This window comes from Pseudophryne corroboree, chromosome 6 (assembly GCF_028390025.1).
Source record: "Pseudophryne corroboree isolate aPseCor3 chromosome 6, aPseCor3.hap2, whole genome shotgun sequence".
Lineage (NCBI taxonomy): Eukaryota > Metazoa > Chordata > Amphibia > Anura > Myobatrachidae > Pseudophryne > Pseudophryne corroboree.
This window is the reverse complement of record NC_086449.1, coordinates 481,037,926-481,059,240: the sequence shown is the minus strand read 5'-3', so window position 1 is coordinate 481,059,240 and position 21,315 is coordinate 481,037,926. Positions and strand designations below refer to the sequence as shown.

General features: G+C 44.8%; 1 protein-coding gene across 1 annotated transcript in view; it reads right to left on the bottom strand.

Annotated features, from left to right (window-relative positions):
* PPP1R3A (protein phosphatase 1 regulatory subunit 3A) overlaps positions 1–21,315 on the bottom strand; it is a 147,696-nt gene that overhangs the window by 31,735 nt on the left and 94,646 nt on the right. The gene's annotated exons all lie outside the window — the stretch shown is intronic.

Sequence of the window (21,315 nt, the reverse complement as noted above, 5' to 3'; positions counted from 1 at the left end):
ACATTATATCGGCACCCGGAATCCCGACACCCGCCTGGACTTCCTACGCAATTGGTGGGTCCATGCCACCAACTGAGTGGAAATAGAACCTATGGTGAGCAATGCATGCCTCCAGGCTCAAAGCATGGAGAGCGCAGCAACCCCCGTTAGGGGGCTCGCAGCTTTGCTACCAGGATTTCGCTATACTGACAGCTGTACTGACAGTATGTGATTGCGGGAGGGTACGTGCGCACGCTCCTACGACTGCCATCCTGTGACAGAAATCTTTCCTGCAATTCAAACGCATCTCAGGCAAAGATGTTAGAGGACACATCTGTATGCTCAGAAAATCATAATGCACGTAGGAGCAATGCAAAAAAGCAGCTTTCATCTTCAGCAGTGAATCTGCAATCAGCTGTCAGAAGCAGTTCGTCTGCATCTGTTTGCAATTACAGTATGTAAACACACCCCTACTGTGCTCAGCCCATGTTAGAACACCCTGCAGTAAAGTAATACATCCCCCTCTCCCTAACTCATTGCTGCAGATGTAGGTCTTACTAGCTTATGGCAGTAGAGGAAACCCACTGCCCACTACCCTCAAGGGTTTATTAACACCGGGGGGGCGCATGGGCAGTGGGTATCCTTCTTTGAAAAGAGCGGGCCACCCCTCAAGCCACACATCTTACCTTGTGCTCCAGCAATAAGGTCCCTCTTCCTTCATAGCGCCATCATCCCAGTGATATTTGGGAAGTTGGTGTATGTGAACAAAGGATCTGGTACAGTTCCAGACTCTATGCTTTCACAGTATGGTGCCATCTTCCTGAAGATGTCACTGGCAAGATAGTGCTGCAGAGGAGGAACCCACTTGCCAGCATCAGTGGCGTCATGAGGTGGGTGCGGAGGGTGCGGCCCGCACCCGCGTTTCACCCTTCAATAGGGTGACACCAGAGGCGTCAGCGGGTGTGGTGACACCCGGTGCGCGCCCCTGATCTCCTGTCGCGATCGCAGCAAAAAGGGTAAGTGGCCTTGCACTTGGGGGCGTGGCTTCGTGGGGATCCCGGAATCGTCACTCTGGGGGCGTGCCCAGCATCTCCGGAGATGCTGGGCTTCCCTCAGAGCCAGTCTCCGTCCACCGTCGGCTCCTCTTCTGTGACAGGAGGCGGGTGCTGTAGGAGACTTTCTCACTGCAGCACCTGGTTCCTGTCAGTGCGGAGGAGCTGACATTTGGTGTCACCCTCCTCCAGGCGTCACACCCGGGTGCAGGCCGCACCCCCCACACCCACCTTGTGACGCCACTGGGTAACACCAAAGCGAGCCGCACACTCACACGCACGCACCCCCATCCCCTGACTGACAAAGACAAAGTATGGTCCACGGCTATGGCCACACCCCCTCCTCCCAGGCTCCGCCTCCTAAAGTCCGACATTCTCATCAGTCAGTGAGATCAGCAGGCAGCAGCCACAGAGCCGTGCAGGCAGTGCTCTGGCCGCCCCTCCCCTCTCCTCCAGAGTCCACTCGGGTCCTGACTGAGCCAGACAGTGACACACACAAGCTCCGCCTCCCACACTATCCTACAGGAGGAAGGAGCTGCTGCTGCCGATATTGATGCATGATGCCAGGTAACTTCTGTAAATGCTCCACGATGAGCAGAATCGATTTATGAAATGTATGTGTGTGTGTCTGTGTATGTGTCTGTATGGGGGTAAATGTGTTAATGGGCATTGGGATGTACAAATTGTTGGGTTGAGTGCTAGGTGGGGGAGCTAATTGGGGCTGTGTGAGTTTAGTATGAGTGCTGTGTAGTATGGCTGCTGTGTGAGAGTAGTATGGGTGCTGCGTGAGCATAGTATGGGTGCTGTATGAGAGTAGTATGGGTGCTGTGTGAGCGTAGTATGGGTGCTGTGTAGTATGGGTGCTGTGTGAGTGTAGTATGGGTGCTGCGTGAGTGTAGTATGGGTGCTGTGTAGTATGGGTGCTGTGTTAGAGTGGTATGGGTGCCGTGTGAGTGCAGTATGGGTGCTGTGTGAGAGTGGTATGGGTGCCGTGTAGTATGGGTGCTGTGTGAGCGTAGTATGGGTGCTGTGTGAGAGTGGTATGGGTGCCGTGTGAGTGCAGTATGGGTGCTGTGTGAGCGTAATATGGGTGCTGTGTGAGAGTGGTATGGGTGCCGTGTAGTATGGGTGCTGTGTGAGCGTAGTATGGCCGCTGTGTGAGCGTAATATGAGTGCTGTGTAGTATGGGTACTGTGTGAGAGTAGTATGGGTGCTGTGTGAGCATAGTATGGGTGCTGTGTGAGAGTGGTATGGGTGCCGTGTAGTATGGGTGCTGTGTGAGCGTAGTATGGGTGCTGTGTGAGTGTGGTATGGGTGCCGTGTGAGTGCAGTATGGGTGCTGTGTGAGCGTAATATGGGTGCCGTGTGAGAGTGGTTTGGGTGCCGTGTAGTATGGGTGCTGTGTGAGCGTAGTATGGCCGCTGTGTGAGAGTCATATGAGTGCTGTGTAGTATGGGTGCTGTGTGAGAGTAGTATGAGTGCTGTGTGAGCATAGTATGGGTGCTGTGTGAGAGTGGTATGGGTGCCGTGTAGTATGGGTGCTGTGTGAGCATAGTATGGGTGCTGTGTGAGAGTGGTATGGGTACCGTGTAGTATGGGCGCTGTGTGAGCGTAGTATGGGTGCTGTGTGAGCGTAGTATGGGTGCTGTGTGAGAGTAGTATGGGTGCTGTGTAGTATGGGTGCTGTGAGCGTAGTATGGGTGCCGCTGTGTGAGCGTAGTATGGGTGCTGCTGTGTGAGCGTAGTATGAGTGCTGTGTGACGTAGTATGGGTGCTGCTGTGTGACGTAGTATGGATGCTGCTGTGTGAGCGTAGTATGGGTGCTGCTGTGTGAGCGTAGTATGGGTGCAGTTTGAGCATAGTATGGGTGCTGCTCTGTGAGCGTAGTATGGGTGCAGTTTGAGTGTAGTATGAGTGCTGTGTGACGTAGTATGGGTGCTGCTGTGTGAGCGTAGTATGGGTGCAGTTTGAGTGTAGTATGAGTGCTGTGTGACGTAGTATGGGTGCTGCTGTGTGAGCATAGTATGGGTCCTGTTTGAGCGTAGTATGGGTGGTGCTGTGTGAGGGGAGCTTTATGTGAGCTTATAGTGTGGGTGGATTAATGTGCTAATGGGTGTTGGGAGGCGGGATTGATAATGAATTGGGGAGAGATGGGGTAATGGATGCACGGAAACGGGGGGGGGGGGGGCTTCAGTAATGGGTTCTTGGACAGGGATATGTTTGCGGTTGCTGTTTAGGGGAAATTGGTTAATCAGTGCCACCACCAAGTAAATCCCATGCCACCTCTAAGACACCACATGATACCCCATGTCACCTTTAAGACACCACATGATACCCCATGTCACCTCTAAGACACCACATGATACCCCATGTCAGCTCCAAAACACCACATGATACCCCATGTCACCACCAAGACACCACATTACACCCCATGTCACCACCAAGACACCACATGATACCCCATGTCACCACCAAGACACCACATGATACCCCATATCCCCACATGATACCCCATTTCCCCACATGTCACCACATTTCACCAGATGAGCTGCGGTTTAGTATGCTAAGGGGGCTATTCAATTGTTTGAAAAGTCAGTTGGGAGTCTGTTTTTTCCTATCTAACGACTTTTCAAACATTTGAATCTCCCCCTAAACGTAGCAAGACTACAACTGCTTTCTCTAGCATGAGGGGGGGGGCCGCCCAGCACAGGGCAAGGCCGCCCCACATGCTGCGTCCGCCCCCCCGCTTATACACGAGTGCATTGCTATACAGAGATGCGCTTGCATTTTAAGGGTAGCCCTGTGCTTCTGCAGCCTAGCTGTGAAGGCAGTCGCCGGGCCGTCATCTTTTGGGTCGCAGCTGCTGCGTGTGCCGTCATGCAACCGCTGCGGCCCGCCCGACAAATGGTCCAGAAACGTCTGTGTTGTCCGGACCACGCCCCTCAAACGGTGCGTCGCCGCCCCATCACCCCCCCCCCATCAGGATTCCTTATGGTGTGATAGGGGAGGAGGTCCATGGGGGGTGACACCATGAGTTACCACACCGGGTGACACCAACCCTAGTGACGCCTCTGGCCAGCATGCAAGGTAAGTATAATCTGTTTGCATGGTGTACAGTGTGGGGTCCCTGGACCCAGGTGACTGTATGCACTAGACACCTTACACCCAATATAAATACACCTACAGTATGCTGTTCCTCCAGTCGCTATAGCATATGTTTGCAATTCTACCTCAACAAATATATCATCATGCTGAACTTTAGCAACCACCAAAATAGCAGCCTCATTTATATGTCTACATCAGCACAATTATTACTCATTGAAACATAGAATTTGATGGCAGATAAGAACCACTTGGCCCATATAATCTGCCCCTTTTTTACCATATTTTTACCTCAAATCTATTCTTATGTCTATCCCATGCATGTTTAAATTGCTCTACTGTCTTAGTCTCTACAACCTCTGATGGGAGGCTATTCCACTTGTCCTCTACCCTTTCTGTGAAGTAATTTTTCGTCAAATTTCCCCTGAACCTACCTTCGTCCAGTGTCAGTGCATGTCAACATGTTCTAATACTTCTCTTCATTTGAAGAATGTTTATCTCCTGGACTTTGTTAAAACCCTTGATATATTTGAAAATTCTATCATGTCCCCACTTTCCCTTCTCGGCTCCAAACTATACATATTGAGATTTTTAAGTCTTTCTATGTATGTTTTGTGATGTAGGCCGTGCCCAATTTTAGTTGCCCTTCTTTGTACAGTCTGTAATGTATTAATATCCTTCTGAAGATATGGCCTCCAGAATTTAACACAGTATTCTAGATGAGGCTGTATCAATGACCTATACAGTTGTATTGTTACTGCTTTCTGCTGCAGATTTCTCTCCCAATGCAACCAAGCATCTGACTAGCCTTCCTCATTGCTTTGTTACATTGCTTACCTGTATTTAAGTCACCTGAAATAGTGACTCCTAGATCCCTTTCCTCCTCAGTAGTTTCCAGTATAGTGCCATTAATGCTATATTTAGTCTTTGGATTTTTGAGACCCAAGCGCATGATTTTGCATTTTTTGTCATGAAACTGTAATTGCCATGCTCTTGAACATTCTAGTCTACCTAGATCCTTAATCATTTGTTTCATCCCTACTGGTGTGTCTATCCTGTTGCTTACCTTTGTGTCATCTGCAAAAAGTCATACTTTCTCTTTAATGCCATTTGCAATGTCCTCAATAAGATATTACAAATCACTGGTCCAAATACAGATCCCTGGGGTACTCCACTGGTAACATTTCCCTCCTGTAAATGCACTCTATTTGCCACAACTCTCTGTTTCCTGTTCTGCAACCAAGATCTTATCTATTCAACCATGTTAGTATCCAGTCCCAAGCTTTCAAGTTTATTTAGCAGTCTGTGATGTGGGACAGTGTCAAAAGCCTTACTAAAGTATAGATAAGCCTATCTATGGCTCCATATTTATTTATTACTTTAGTCACACAGTCAAAAAAGTCAATAAGGTTTGTTTGACATGATCTCATCACAGTGAACCCATGGCGTTTGGGATCCTGTAAATTGCTGGATTTGAGATTATCTACAACTCTTTCTTTTAAGAGTGTTTCCATCAATTTCCCTACTACTGATGTATGGCTCACTGGTCGGTAGTTGCTTGTCTCTTCTCTGCTTCCACTTTTGTGCAGTGGGACTACATTCGCTCTTTTCCAGTCCTCTGGAATTACTCTTGTAGCTAGTGACTGGTTGAATAATTCTGTTAATGGTGCTGCCAGCACCCCTTGAAGCTCTTTTAGTATCCTTGGATGTATCTTCACATTTCCAAATTGTTGAAAAATAGTGGAAGAAGGCTGCTCTATAATTAGTGACAGAATCATAACTATCAGACACACACATAGATCTTGTAGACAACATTAGTTTCTCCTCAGGAATATATGAAAGCCCTGTTTCTTCTTCAGCCTCAATGTTCTCTTTGGACACTAATTTTGATGAAGTACTTAAGGCTTGAACACACTAATCTATATATTAAACAACATTGCTCATTTTGACCCTTCCTGAGTGACATCATTTACTATATTGCCCAGTGAGTACACAGTAAATCATGAATGTTGTCCGGCCCTGGGCATCCTTAAAGAGGCTTGCTGTCACCTGGCCAGGCAGCTCAATTTGGGCTCATCATCCAAAGCTGCATTGACGGCCCAGCCACGGAATGACGTTACTGTGCAATATCGCTAGCAATATTGCACTGTGTGTATGTCCACATCGGGTGGCCTGGGTCAGGAGGGGGACACGCTAGGCGATTTTACTCATGGAGCACATTGCCTAGTGTGTGCCCACCTTTAGACTCAGAGGAAGGAAGTGGTGCATGGAAGTTACAGAAGATGCATGACCATGATAGGCACTTGCTTTTGCACTTTGCATTTTAATATGTTTAAGATCATTTACAGGCCCAATACTAGGAAGAAGTGCCCATGGACCAAGGCTTTTTTATTGCAGTGTAAGTGGGGTATAGGATGTGATCTATTCTAACAGTTGGGAAAAGTTAATGACGAATTTGGTGTTTTCTTAAATTTATACTTAAACAAGAACTGTTACTTTATTTGACATTGTTTAAGAGGAGGAACACCCTTTCTTACACTTTTTACCCACATGACCTTTTTACTAGTAAAGTACTGTGATGATATATCTTTTCTTTGACATATCACTAACAACAGCTACTTGAAGTTGTAGCTACTTGTAGAGGCCACCACACCAGGCAAATGCACAAGGTGATAAGGAAATGAGGGATGTTACGTTACAAGTTAGACATTGCCCCACAATATTGTTATAATTAATTACAACTGGTTCTCATAAAACAAAAAACAATACAGGTTGAGTATCCCATATCCAAATATTCCGAAATACGGAATATTCCGAAATACGGACTTTTTTGAGTGAGAGTGAGATAGTGAAACCTTTGTTTTTTGATGGCTCAATGTACACAAACTTTGTTTAATACACAAAGTTATTAAAAATATTGTATTAAATGACCTTCAGGCTGTGTGTATAAGGTGTATATGAAACATAAATTAATTGTGTAAATGTAGACACACTTTGTTTAATGCACAAAGTTATAAAAAATATTGGCTAAAATTTACTTCAGGCTGTGTGTATAAGGTGTATATGAAACATAAATGCATTCTGTGCTTATACTAGGGTTCCATCGCCACGATATCTCATTATGGTAAGCAATTATTCCAAAATACGGAAAAATCCGATATCCAAAATACCTCTGGTCCCAAGCATTTTGGATAAGGGATACCCAACCTGTAATATATGTTTTTTGTTTTTCTTTGGGCTTGATATGCAGAACAGCTATAGCAGCACTTTGTATTTTTGAAAAATGCTATCATTTGTTATTGCACCACTCACACAATCAGTGGCAGCTCCAGAGGTGTAGGCTCGTGTGGCTCCCTTATTTAAATTTTGGACTGTGCTGCAGCCCCACTTTTCATACTTTGACCGCTTGAATTGTTACAGGGAGGGGGGTCGTTGCTGTTACAGAAAGTCAAACAGCCACAGCACCTTGTAGTTTTGCTGCTCACTAACAAATATCTGATACTGCTCCATCCAACACACAATAATACCTATCAAATTTAAGCATTTGAATTTTAGAGGTTTTTTTGGGGTGGGAGGGGGCGTTCGCTGTGCAGCATAAAATGGCCACTGAAACCTGTATTTTACCAACTTGCTTTCATATATCTGATAAAGCCCATCACACAAAATATCTTTCAAATTGAACCACTTACATTTTGCAACAAGCAAGAATTTTTTTTTTTTGGGGGGGTTGCTGTTCTCACTCAGCCTACTGTATCAAACTCCCTTTCATGTTATCCAGTTACTTCAGTATACACTGATTGCTTTCACCTGCTCCAACCCTCTCTGTAGCCAACTTTTGCAGCACAACATTTATACCTATGTATGAACCTTCTCAAACGCATTCTAGTGTAAGACCAGGCAGGAGCAGTTTATGGGCTTGATTCAGAGGTGTATACAGAAGCGCATGTAGCTGTATCTATGCTGCTTCAAAGTCCTTTCCTTCTGTATATCCTTGTGTCCAAATGTGCAAGTAGTGAGATACCCACTTTTAGTGCCTGTACACATATTCAGACACACCATGGGTAGCGCGATTGAAACTAGCACCAGCCATATAGCAAAGGCAGTTTCTCTGTCTGAGTATGGACTCCTATTTGGGCAGTTAAGTGTCTGTGTTTAGAGATGTGCAGCTGGCACTTTTCGTGTTTTGTGTTTTGGTTCTAATTCCACTTTCGTGTTTTGGTTTTGGCTTGGTTTTGCCAAAACCACCCTTTTGTGTTTTGGTTTTGGTTTTGGATCTGGATGATTATTTGGGGGGAAAAACATAAAAACAGCTAAAAACACATAATTTGAGGGTAATTTTGCTCCTACGGTATTATTAACCTCAAAAACAATCATTTCCACTCATTTCCAGTATTTTCTGAACACTAAACACCTCACACCTCACAATATTGTTTTTAGGCCAAAAGGTTGCACCGAGGTTGCTGGATGACTAAGCTAAGCAACACAAGTGGACAACACAAACACCTGGCCCATCTAGGAGTGGCACTGCAGTGTCATACAGGAGGGCACATTTAAAAATAGGCCCCAAACAGCACATTATGCAAAGAAGAAAGAGGTGCAATGAGGTAGCTGGATGACTAAGCTAAGCGACACAAGTGTGCGGCACAAACACCTGGCCCATCTAGGAGTGGCACTGCAGTGTCATACAGGAGGGCAAATTTAAAAATAGGCCCCAAACAGCAGATTATGCAAAGAAGAAAGAGGTGCAATGAGGTAGCTGGATGACTAAGCTAAGCGACACAAGTGTGCGGCACAAACACCTGGCCCATCTAGGAGTGGCACTGCAGTTACAGACAGGATGGCACTTAAAAAAGCTAGTCCCCAAACAGCACATGTTGCAAAGAAGAAAAAGAGATGCAAGATGGAATTGTCCTTGGGCCCTCCCACCCACCCTTATGTTATATAAACAGGACATGCACACTTTAACAAACCAATCATTTCAGCGACAGGGTCTGCCACATGACTGTGGCTGAAATGACTGGTTGGTTTGGGCCCCCACCAAAAAAGAAACAATCAATCTCTCCTTGCACAAACTGGCTCTACAGAGGCAAGATGTTGACCTCATCCTCCTCCAATTCCTCACCCTTTTCACAGTGTACATCCTCCTCCTCCTCACAGAGTATTAATTCATCCGCACTGGAATCCACCCTCACAGGTCCCTGTGTACTTTCTGGAGGCAATTGCTGGTAAAGGTCTTCCCAGAGGAATTTATAATTCATTTTGATGAACATCATCTTCTCCACATTTTGTGGAAGTAACCTCCTATGCCGTTCGCTGACAAGGTTACCGGCTGCACTAAACACTCTTTCGGAATACACACTGGAGGGGGGGCAACTTAGGTAAAATATAGCCAGTTTGTGCAAGGGCATCCAAATCACCTCTTTTTCCTGCCAGTATACATACAGACTGTCTGACATGCCTACTTGGATGCTGTCACTCATATAATCCTCCACCATTCTTTCAATGGTGACAGAATCATATGCAGTGACAGTAGACATGTCAGTAATCGTTGGCAGGTCCTTCAGTCTGGACCTGATGTCAGCTTTTGCTCCTGACTGTCCTGCATCACCACCAGCGGCTAGGCTAGGAAATCTTATCCTTTTCCTTGCAGCCCCAGTGATGGGAGAATTTGAAGGACGAGCTGTTGACGGGTCACGTTCCACTTAAGTTGACAATTTACTCACCAGCAGGTCTTTGCACCTCTGCACACTTGTGTCTGCCAGAAAGAGAGATACAACGTAGGCTTTAAATCTAGGATCTAGCACGGTGGCCAAAATGTAGTGCTCTGATTTCAACAGATTGACCACCCTTGAATCCTGGCAAAGTGAATGAAGGGCTCCATCCACAAGTCCCACATACTTTGCGGAATCGCTCCGTCTTAGCTCCTCCTTCAATTTCTCCAGCTGCTTCTGCAAAAGCCTGATGAGGGGAATGACCTGACTCAAGCTGGCAGTGTCTGAACTAACTTCACATGTGGCAAGTTCGAAGGGTTGGAGAACCTTGCACAAGACGGAAATCATTCTCCACTGTGCTTGAGTCAGGTGCATTACCCCTCCTTTGCCTATATCGTAGGTGTATGTTTAGGCTTTAATGGCCTTTTGCTGCTCCTCCATCCACTGAAGCATATAGAGTGTTGAATTCCCCTCATTACCACCTCTTGCTTCAGTTGATGGCAGGGCAGGTTCAGGCATGTTCGCTGGCACTCCAGTCTTCGGCACGCGGTGGCTGAATGCCGAAAGTGGCCCGCAATTTTTGGGCCACCGACAGCATCTCCTGCACACCCCTGTCATTTTTAAAAATATTCTGCACCACCAAATTAATTGTATGTGCAAAACATGGGACGTGCTGGAATTTGCCCAGATGTAATGCACGCACAATATTGGTGGCATTGTCCGATATCACAAATCACCAGGAGAGTCCAATTGGGGTAAGCCATTCTGCAATGATGTTCCTCAGTTTCCGTAAGAGGTTGTCAGCTGTGTGTCTCTTACGGAAAGCGGTGATACATAGCGTAGCCTGCCTAGGAACGAGTTGTCATTTGTGAAATGCTGCTACTGGTGCCGCTGCTGTTGTTGCTGTGGGAGGCCATATATCTACCCAGTAGGCTGTTACAGTCATATTGTCCTTAGTCTGCCCTGTTCCACTTGTCCACATGTCCGTGGTTAAGTGGACACTGGTTACAACCGCATTTTGTAGGACACTGGTGACTCTTTTTCTAAAGTCTGTGTGCATTCTCGGTATTGCCTGCCTAGAGAAGTGGAACCTAGATGGGATTTGATACCGGGGACACAGTACCTCAAACAATTCTCTAAGTCCCACTGAACTAATGGTGGATACTGGACGCACGTCTAACACCAACATAGCTGTCAAGGCCTCAGTTATCCGCTTTGCAAAAGGATGACTGTTGTCATATTTCATCTTCCTCACAATGGACTGTTGGACAGTCAATTGCTTACTGGAAGAAGTACAAGTGGTCTTCCGACTTCCCCTCTGGGATGATGATTGACTCCCAGCAGCAACAACAGCAGCAACAGCAGGTGTACCACTCAAGGATCCTCCGGAGGAATCCCTGTTAGGAAAGGAATCCTCAGTCTTGACAGTGTCATGGCCTGCAGGACTACTGACGTTCCTGACTGAGGAGGAAGTTGACGTTGAGGAAGTTGGTGGTGTGGCTTGCAGGTGCTTGGGTACAGGAGGAAGAAGGGATTTAGGTGTCAGTAGACTGCTTACGCTCTTACCCAAAGTTTCACAACTTGACACTGACTTATGATGAATGCACAGCAGGTGACGTATAAGGAAGGATGTTCCTAGGTGGTTAACATCCTTACCCCTACATATTACAGATTGACAGATGCAACAGATGGTTTGACACCTGTTGTCCGGATTTGTGGAGAAATAATTCCACATCGAAGAAGTGGCTTTTTTGTAGTTTGCCCAGGCATCACAATGGGCATCTTCATCCCACGGACAACAGGTATCTCCCCCGGTGCCTGATTTAAACAAACCACATCACCATCAGAATCCTCATCGTCAACTTCCTCCTCAGTGTCAGCAACACCCATATCCTCATACTGGTGTACTTCAACAGTGACATCTTCAATTTCAATATCAGGAACTGGACTGTGGATGCTCCTTCCAGCACTTGCAGGGGGCATGCAAATGGTGGAAGGAGCCACCTCTTCCTGTACAGTGTTGGGAAGGACAGGCATCGCAACCGCCAACACACTTAGACTCTCCTTGGGGATTTGTGATACCATCTCAAAACGTACAGTTCTTTTCTGTGCTCTTTCCAGCTTAACTCTTTTAATTTTTCTAGCGGGAGGATGAGGGCTTCCATCGTCATGTAAAGCTGAACCCCTAGTCATGAACATAGGCCAGGGCCTCAGTCGTTCCTTGCCACTCTGTGTCGTATATGGCATATTGGCAAATTTACATTTCTCCTCAGACCATTTAAATTTCTTTTTTTGGGTCTTTTTACTGAACTTTGGCTTTTTGGATTTTACATGCCCTCTACTATCACAATGGGCATTGGCCTTGGCAGACGACGTTGATGGCATTTCATCATCTATGTCATGGCTAGTGGCAGCAGCTTCAGCACTAGGAGGAAGTGGTTCTTGATCTTTCCCTATTTTATCCTCCAAACGTTTGTTCTCCATTATTTTTCTGGAGTTATATAACACAATATGCTGTACAAGAGAGCGTACCCCTACACCTCAAAGGGCAATCCCTGTAAAAATGATTTAGATTAAATATTAATAACTTCTTTATTGGCGTAAATAATATACAGCACAGGACAGCACCACTGAATTTATATGGCAGCACCACTGGACTGGATTTATATGGAATTATATGGATTTATGTGGAATTATACGGCAGGATACAGGAATTATACGACAGTATTCCAAGAATTATACGGCAATGTCACAGGAATTATACGCCAGTATTCTAAGAATTATATGGCAGTATCACAGGAATTATACGCCAGTATTCTGAGAACTATTCGGCAATGTCACAGGAATTATACGATAGTATTCCGAGAATTATATGGCAATGTCACAGGAATTATATGGCAGTATCATGGGAATTATATGGCAGTATCACAGGATTTATATGCCTGAATTCTGAGAATTATACGGCAATGTCACAGGAATTTTACGCCAGTATTCCGAGAATTATATGGCAATATCATGGGCATTATACGGCAATGTCACAGGAACTATACGGCAGTATCACTGGAATTATATGACAGTATCACAGGAATTATATGGCAGTATTACGAGAGTTATATGGCAATATCTCAGGAATTATATGGCAATGTCACCGGAATTATACGCCAGTATCACGGGAATTATATGGCAGTATCACAGGAATTATACGCCAGTATTCTGAGACTTATACGGCAATGTCACAGGAATTATAAAACAGTATTCTGAAAATTATATGGCAATATCACAGGAATTATACATCAGTATTCTTAGAATTATATGGCAATGTCACAGAAATTATATGCCAGTATTCCATGAATTATACGACAATGTCACAGGAATTTTACGTCAGTATCACAGGAATTATATGGCAGTATCACAGGTATTATACGTCAGTATTCTGAGAATTATAAGGCAATGTCACAGGAATTATATGCCAGTATTCCGAGAATTATATGGCAATGTCACAGGAATTATACGACAATGTCACAGGAATTTTACGTCAGTATCACAGGAATTATATGGCAGTATCACAGGTATTATACGTCAGTATTCTGAGAATTATAAGGCAATGTCACAGTAATTATACGCGAGTATTCCGAGAATTATACAGCAATGTCACAGGAATTATACGTCAGTATCACGGGAATTATATGGCAATATCACGGGAATTATACACCAGTATCACGGGAATTATACGACAGTAACACTGGATATATGGCAGCAGAGGACACCACCACTGTGACTGGTCACTGAACTGATGCTGCACAAGACACTTCTACTGGTTAATCCAGGACAACACAGCACCACTGAAAGGGATTTATACAGCTACACTGGATATATGGCAGCAGAGGACACCACCACTGTGACTGCACTGATGCTGCACAAGACACTACCCCTGGTCTAATGCAGGACAACACAGCACCACTGAAAGGGACTTATACAGCAGCACTGGATATATGGCAGCAGAGGACACCAGCACTGTGACTGGTCACTGGACTAATGCTGCACAAGACACTACCCCTGGTCTGATGCAAGACAACACAACAAAAATGCAAGTGACTTATACAGCAGCCAGCAGCACTGGGGACATATAGCAGCAGAGGACACCAACACTGTGACTGGCTGGACTGATGCAGCATAAGACACAGACTACACTGAACTGGACTGAGCAGCACAACACAGCACAAGACTCGCCACCCCACTTTCCCGCCTCCACACCGACACTGAGGACGGAGACACGTCCTCTCACTACACTCTCCGAGACAGGAGTGAAAATGGCCACGACACGCGGCTCCTTATATGGAATCCAAATCCCGCGAGAATCCGACAGCGGAATGATGACGTTATGCCTCGTTCGGGTTTCCGAGTCAAGCGGGAAAACAAGAGCCTGGCTCAGATCCGGACTCGAATGGTGAAGTTCGGTAGGTTTCGGTTCTCTGAGAACCGAACCCGCTCACATTACTATGTATGTACAGCCTTCCTGTTCCTCTCTCTTACCTTCGTATTAAAGTTGCCAACATAACATAAAGCTTGTGTGAGGAATCCAGCTTCTGAATCCAAGATATGGTCCATTTGCTAATCTTTGTAAGAAACAGGTGGCACTCGAAGGACTGATGAACAAAAGTGAAGCTTTAGTGAATCAAAAAAATTAAAATGTCATAGATTGCCAACGTTTCAGTGCCACACCAGTGCCAATGTTTCAGCGCCATGCCAGATGCTTTTTTCAAGGCTGTATGCTGTTCCACAGCATACAGTCTTGAAAAAAGCATCCTGCATGGGGCTGAAATGTTGGCAATCTATGCCATTTTCAATCTTTTGATTCACTAAAGCTTCACTTTTGTTCATCAGTCCTCCAAGTGGCGCCTGGTTCTTACAAATTGAGAGTGGGCAAATGCTAACCCCTCTCTATGGGACCATATACACCTGTATATCTCTACAAGGAAGGCACCGTGGCAGTTGCATTATATAAGGGGAGTGCTGACCAATCCAGGACATTCTTTTCTTACCTAGGACCCCTAGGTGTGTTGAAACTTGAAACATTGATTTATTTCATCATAAGTTAGATCTTTATTCCTATCATGGTTCCAATAATAGATTAAATTTCACTTCTATGTTTTAATTTCTTACAAATTTTATTTAAATTCAGGCTATCACAATAGCTACTCTTAATTATGGATAACAGTTGTATGTGTGTTTGAGACAATTCTAATAAATATCAATGGTACAGGTTTTTTTCCATGACAAAGATCATCAGCCAGCCATCTGTTTAGTGTGAATTATGTATAAGGAAAATGTTATTACCAGGTGATAAAACTACTCTGGAGATCAGCAGAACATACACTTGACCACTGATGACGATACTTGTCTATAAATGTAATCTACTAACGCCAATGTTTAAGGGCATAGAGGGTTTAAGTCAAGGCATCTAAAGTAAAAATAAAAATAAAGTGGTAAAAAATAAACACCTCTAATAAAGGGAAGTTTGGTGCAGTAAAACATAAAATTGCCAACATCCCATTCACCACATGCAGTGGCAAGAAAAAGCTCAGGCCTTGGCCTTTATTTATGAGTGGTGGTTCTGAAACTGTCAGTGAGGCAACTTCTTCTGCCTCTCATGATAATTCAAGAACTTTTCACTCAGAGTCTAGAAGAGGTGTAAACAAATGAAAACAACTAAGGCAGTAAAACAAACTGTGTGTTCAGAACCATCACACATCCATGAGGAGAGTCTAGGGGTTTCCATGTTAGTTATGTGTGAGTCTGACATTTCTCACACTGTCCTTATAGAGAATGTTTTTTTTGCCTCATTCCACCATTTCTGTACCATCTACACATGTCGGGAGCAGTACAAGTAAAGATGGTGATGAGGACATATTAGAAATTGATGATACGTGTGTGGAAGTGGAAAAGTATGAGGAGCTTATGTGTGTACTACTGCTATCAGACACTAAGGAGGAGGATGTTGGTGATGTTGTTTGTGTAAATCAGCTACCAGTGACTGCAGCTCTTGCCCATGATAAAAAAAAGCCATTGTGATGCTTGGGCATAAGACCAAAAATGCCACCTCTTGGGTATGGATTTTTTTACCCGAATCCTGACATTTGTGAAGGCAACTGCTCCATTTGTGATTGCACGCTAGCTTTTTTAAAAATTGCTGCGATCAGGTCAAAACTCAGCAAAACTGTGAATACGTGTGTACCGCAATGTGCAGGCGCGTTGTACTGGTACAAAGCGGATCGGTGCTGGGAAATTGATTAAATGAAGAGTCCTATAGCACAGCTGATCGCAAGAAGATTGACAGGAAGAAGGCGGTTATGGGTGTCAACTGACCGTTTTCTGGGAGTGGTTGGAAAAATGCAGGCGTGTCCAAGCGTTCGCAGGGAGGGTGTCTGACGTCAATTCCGGGACCAGACAGGCTGAAGTGATTGCAGCGGCTGAGTAAGTTCAGACCTACTCAGAAACTGCACAAAACTTTTTTGTACCGCTCGGCTGCACAAGCGTTCGCACACTTGCAAAGCAAAAATACACTCCTGCATAGGCGGCGACTATCTGATCGCAGCACTGCAAAAAATAGCTAGCGTGCGATCAGGTCAGAATGACCCCCCAAAGTTAGTAGAGGTAGAGACGTTAGTCATCTAGGCACCTCCTCCATGTTATGTAATTTACAACAAGTTTATGAAATTTATTTTACAAGATTATAATGTAATTAACACCCTCATCATCATCAACCTTCTCATTCATGATTGGAGGTAGTCCTTCCAAAACATTTTCTTTGTGGGCTCAAACAAACCAAACTCTTCAGCCACAAAAGTAGCAGTGCTTGGTTTGTTAAACTGTGCATGTCCTTTTTAATATCCAACTTAAGGTTGGAAAGCCCAAGGACAATTCCATTATGCACCTCTTTTTTGTCACTGCTGTGTGGCAAGGTTTCATAGATGTGCTAGAAACTGCCGAATGTTTGTGCCACTGCTCTGTCGCTTAATAACCAGCCAGCTAGCTTCAGCCTTTGGCCTAACTGGATGAAAATAATATTGTGAGCTGTGAGGTGGTAAAAATTGACTGGAAATCACTGGAAATTAATGGTATTGAGGTTAATAATACTGTAGGAACAAAGAAAAGTCAATAATTGTTTCCAATTTACATATATATAGTCAATATATTGCTGTATTTTATCATTTTAAATTTAGTGTTACAGTAACTAGCCACACACAGGGGCGATTCAGAGGTGGGTGCAGTTGCAGCAGCAGACTAGCGGCTGCAACTTTTGCAGGGGTCCTGCAAGTAGGTCCGTAGGCTGGCCTGTGAGCTTCTTGTTAGCTTTGGAGAGGCAGAGCACAGCAGTGACTTTACATAGGTTACCACTACATTTTGTTGTTAATGTCCCCACTCCCAGGGGCAAACACAGGATTTGTGAAGGGGGGTTTCCAAAGGGGGTGGAGCCAAGCGTAGGGGTGGGTGGAGACTGGGGTTTTATGCACTCTAATCTGTCATGGTGCCTTCCAAGAGTAATATATGCAGTATAATGTGTGTGTATATATATATAAGTTGTAACACTGTAAGGGTGCAAGGTGCCGTTTCCTGGGGTATATGGCAGCACGCAGCAGCTGAGGAACAACACAAGTCCAGGTTCTGGTACAACTGGCCCCAGCCAGTTTTATTATACAGAAAATAAAACAAACACCAAAAGAAAATACCTTGCCTGTCCGGCACTAACTAAATACAAGATGTTCCTAACTATCACTAAACAAAAACCCACAGAGTTCTCCAGTAAGCACTGTATAGCTCACTTGTATCAGAAGCGTGTTTCTCTCACAGAGATCCTGCAGTCTTCCCAGGCAGTCTGCACACCCTAATCAGGCCAGCAGCTCTATAACACTCTTACACAGCTGAAAGCCTGATTAGCCTTCTGTGAGGCCAAAGACCCGAACTGGGCCCAATGTCTGGAACTTGCCCCATCTCTCTTTCAGGGCCCTTACCCAGCTTTTCCAACAAACTGAAAAGGTTCTAACAAAACAAAACATATTCCTAGAAGTTTTCATTTTTCTAATACATGTAAGACAAGAACCTGGGACAAACATACCTGCCCTCAAACACTATCCCAGTGTTCTTGTCACATATCCCCCTCCCCTGTTTCAACCTAGGGGCCGGAACACTTGTAGCCCCCAAACAGAAGATGCGGGACAATGCATCTGCGTTGGCCAATTGTGTACCCGGTCTAAGTTTGACAGTAAACTTAAAATCCTGCAACGCTAGAAACCATCTAGTTACATGAGCATTCTTGCCTCTATTTACATACATCCATTTTAAAGGGGCATGATCCATCACTAGTCTGAATTGTCTACACAAGAGGTAATATCTCAAGGTATCTAGTGCCCACTTAATGGCCAAAGCCTCATTTTCCACAATGGCATACCTTTTTTCATGCTCATTGAGTTTCCTACTCAAATAAATGATAGGGTGTTCGTCCCCATCTCTGGTTTGGGACAGCACAGTGCCTATCCCTACCTCTGAGAAATCTGTCTGTACCACAAATTCTTTTGAAAAATCTGGTGTTATCAATACCGGTTGTGTACACAAAGCCACTTTTAACGCTTGGAACGCTTTTTCTGCATCAGGGTTCCATTTCACCATATTTGACTGCTTCCCTTTGGTAAGGTCTGACAACGGCACCGCTGTGGTCGCAAAATTGGGAATAAACCGTCTATAGTACCCAGTTATTCCCAAAAATGCCCTTACCTGTTTTTTATTCACTGGACGAGGCCAGTTTTGAATAGCATCAATTTTATTCAATTGGGGCCTAATTAGACCTCTGCCTATGGTGAAGCCCAAGTATTTGACCTCCTCCATTGCGAGGCAGCACTTCTTTGGGTTAGCAGTTAACCCTGCCTCTCTGATTGAGTCCAGTACTGCTTGTACTTTAACCAAATGGGACCCCCAGTCTGTACTGTGAATTACCACATCATCCAAATAGGCAGCTGCATATTTTCTATGGGGCCTCAAAATTTTATCCATCGCCCGTTGAAAGGTTGCTGGAGCCCCATGCAACCCAAAGGGTAACATCTTATACTGGTACAGCCCCTCCGGAACCGAAAAGGCTGTTTTTTCTTTTGCGCTATCAGATAAAGATATTTGCCAGTAACCTTTGGTCAGGTCCAATGTGGTGAGAAACCTGGCTGTTCCCAGACTTTCTATAAGCCTATCCACACGGGGCATGGGGTACGCGTCAAACTTGGACACCTCATTTAACTTACGAAAGTCATTACAGAAGCGTATGCTACCGTCGGGCTTCGGGATGAGAACTATGGGACTGGACCACTCACTGTTAGATTCCTCTATGTCTCCAAGTTCCAACATGGTTTTAACTTCTTTAGAAACAGCTACTTGCTGAGCTTCAGGAATCCTATATGGCTTTAAATGAACCCTGACCCCTGGTTCTGTGACAATGTCATGTTTTATTATGGTCGTTCGGCCAGGGAGCTCTGAAAATATCTCCCTATTTTGGATGAGAAATTCTTTAACCTGATTGTTCTGATCAGCTGATAATGTCTCTGACACCTTTACTGCGGGAAGCAACCGAGGTGAAGACACAGAAGGGCAAGGCTCCGCTGACAGAGACAACCTATCTTTCCAGGGTTTGATTAAGTTAACATGGTAGATTTGTTTGGGTTTTCTCTTTCCTGGCTGGTATACTTTGTAATTAACCTCATTCACTTTTTCCCTAATCTCAAATGGACCCTGCCATTTAGCTAGGAATTTGCTTTCCACAGTGGGTACCAAAACAAGAACTCTATCTCCAGGAGCAAATTCCCGTATCTTGGCACTCCGGTTATATACCCTCTGTTGAGCACTTTGGGCCTGTTCCATGTGCTCTCTGACAATAGGTACCACGGCTGCAATCCTATCCTGCATTTGTGTTACATGTTCAATAACGCTTCTATAAGGAGTGGGCTGTCCTTCCCACGTCTCTTTGGCAATGTCCAACAACCCTCTGGGGTGTCTACCATACAACAAATCAAATGGAGAAAACCCCGTAGAGGACTGAGGAACTTCTCTGATGGCCATTAACAAGTAGGGCAACAAACAATCTCAGTTTTTCCCATCTCTCTCAACAACCTTTTTTAACATACTTTTTAATGTTTTATTAAACCTTTCCACCAACCCGTCAGTTTGGGGATGGTAGATGGACGTCCTGAGGTGAGTGACCTTAAATAATTTGCACAATTCTTTCATGATCCTTGACATTAATGGAGTACCTTGGTCAGTCCAAATTTTTTTTGGTATTCCCACTCTACTAAAAACCTGCACCAGCTCCCTTGCTATCGCCTTGGTTGTGATAGTGCATAAAGGGACAGCCTCAGGATATCGAGTGGCATAGTCCATAATTACCAGGATATACTGATGTCCCCAAGCAGACTTTAACAAGGGCCCCACGAGATCCATGGCTATTCTGTCAAACGGGACCTCTATAATAGGCATGGGAACTAGTGGGCTCCTGAAATGGGGTCTAGGGGCATGATACTGGCATTCAGGACAGGAAGAACAATATTCAGACACTTCTTTATAAACCCCTGGCCAAAAGAACCTTTGTAAAACTCTTTCAGTGTTTTTTTCTGCCCCTAAATGTCCTGCGGTAACGTGACTATGAGCTAAATCTAGTACCGTTCTCCGATAAGGCTGGGGAACTACCAGCTGTTCCACCACATCCTCACCCCTTTTGACAATGTGGTACAAGAGCTCATTACAGATGGCCATGTGGGGATACGTAACCCTGTCACCTGGTACCACAGGTCCTCCATTAACAACCTTAACATTCTCTCTAGCCTTTATTAAGGTAGGATCCTTTAACTGTTCAGACGCAAACAGATCCTTCTTTGCCTCCAGGTCAGGCACGCTTTCAGTTCTAACTACTATGTCTCTGTTCCCAGCAAGAGGGTCTTCACTGGATTCCCCATCTGTCCCTTCCCCAACCAAACTAGCAAAAGGCAAAGGGTCAGAAAGGTCCGAAGACACATGTACATCCATGAAATCATCGGTATTATCAACTGGCTCTTTACTTCTCACATCTGTTGATAAACGTGATTCCCACAGTTTCCAAAAATGAGGAAAATCCCTCCCTATTATGGCCTCATGCACCAAGGTGGGGACCATTCCTATTTTAACAATTGCTGACCCACAACAAGTTTCTATATTCACTTCAGCAGTGACATAATGTTGGGTATCCCCATGTATGCAAGTTACCCCAATAGGTATTTGCTGGACCTTTAAGGGGTTCACTAACCCCGCTTTCACGAGGGTAACTAAACTTCCTGAATCTAGCAAGGCCTTTACCCGGTTACCCTCTAAGAACACATCACACATTTGTTTTTCCAGCTCAGGTGAAGGTACCACAGTACAGGCTAACCTAGCAAAGAAAGACATTCTGCGACATTCAAAGG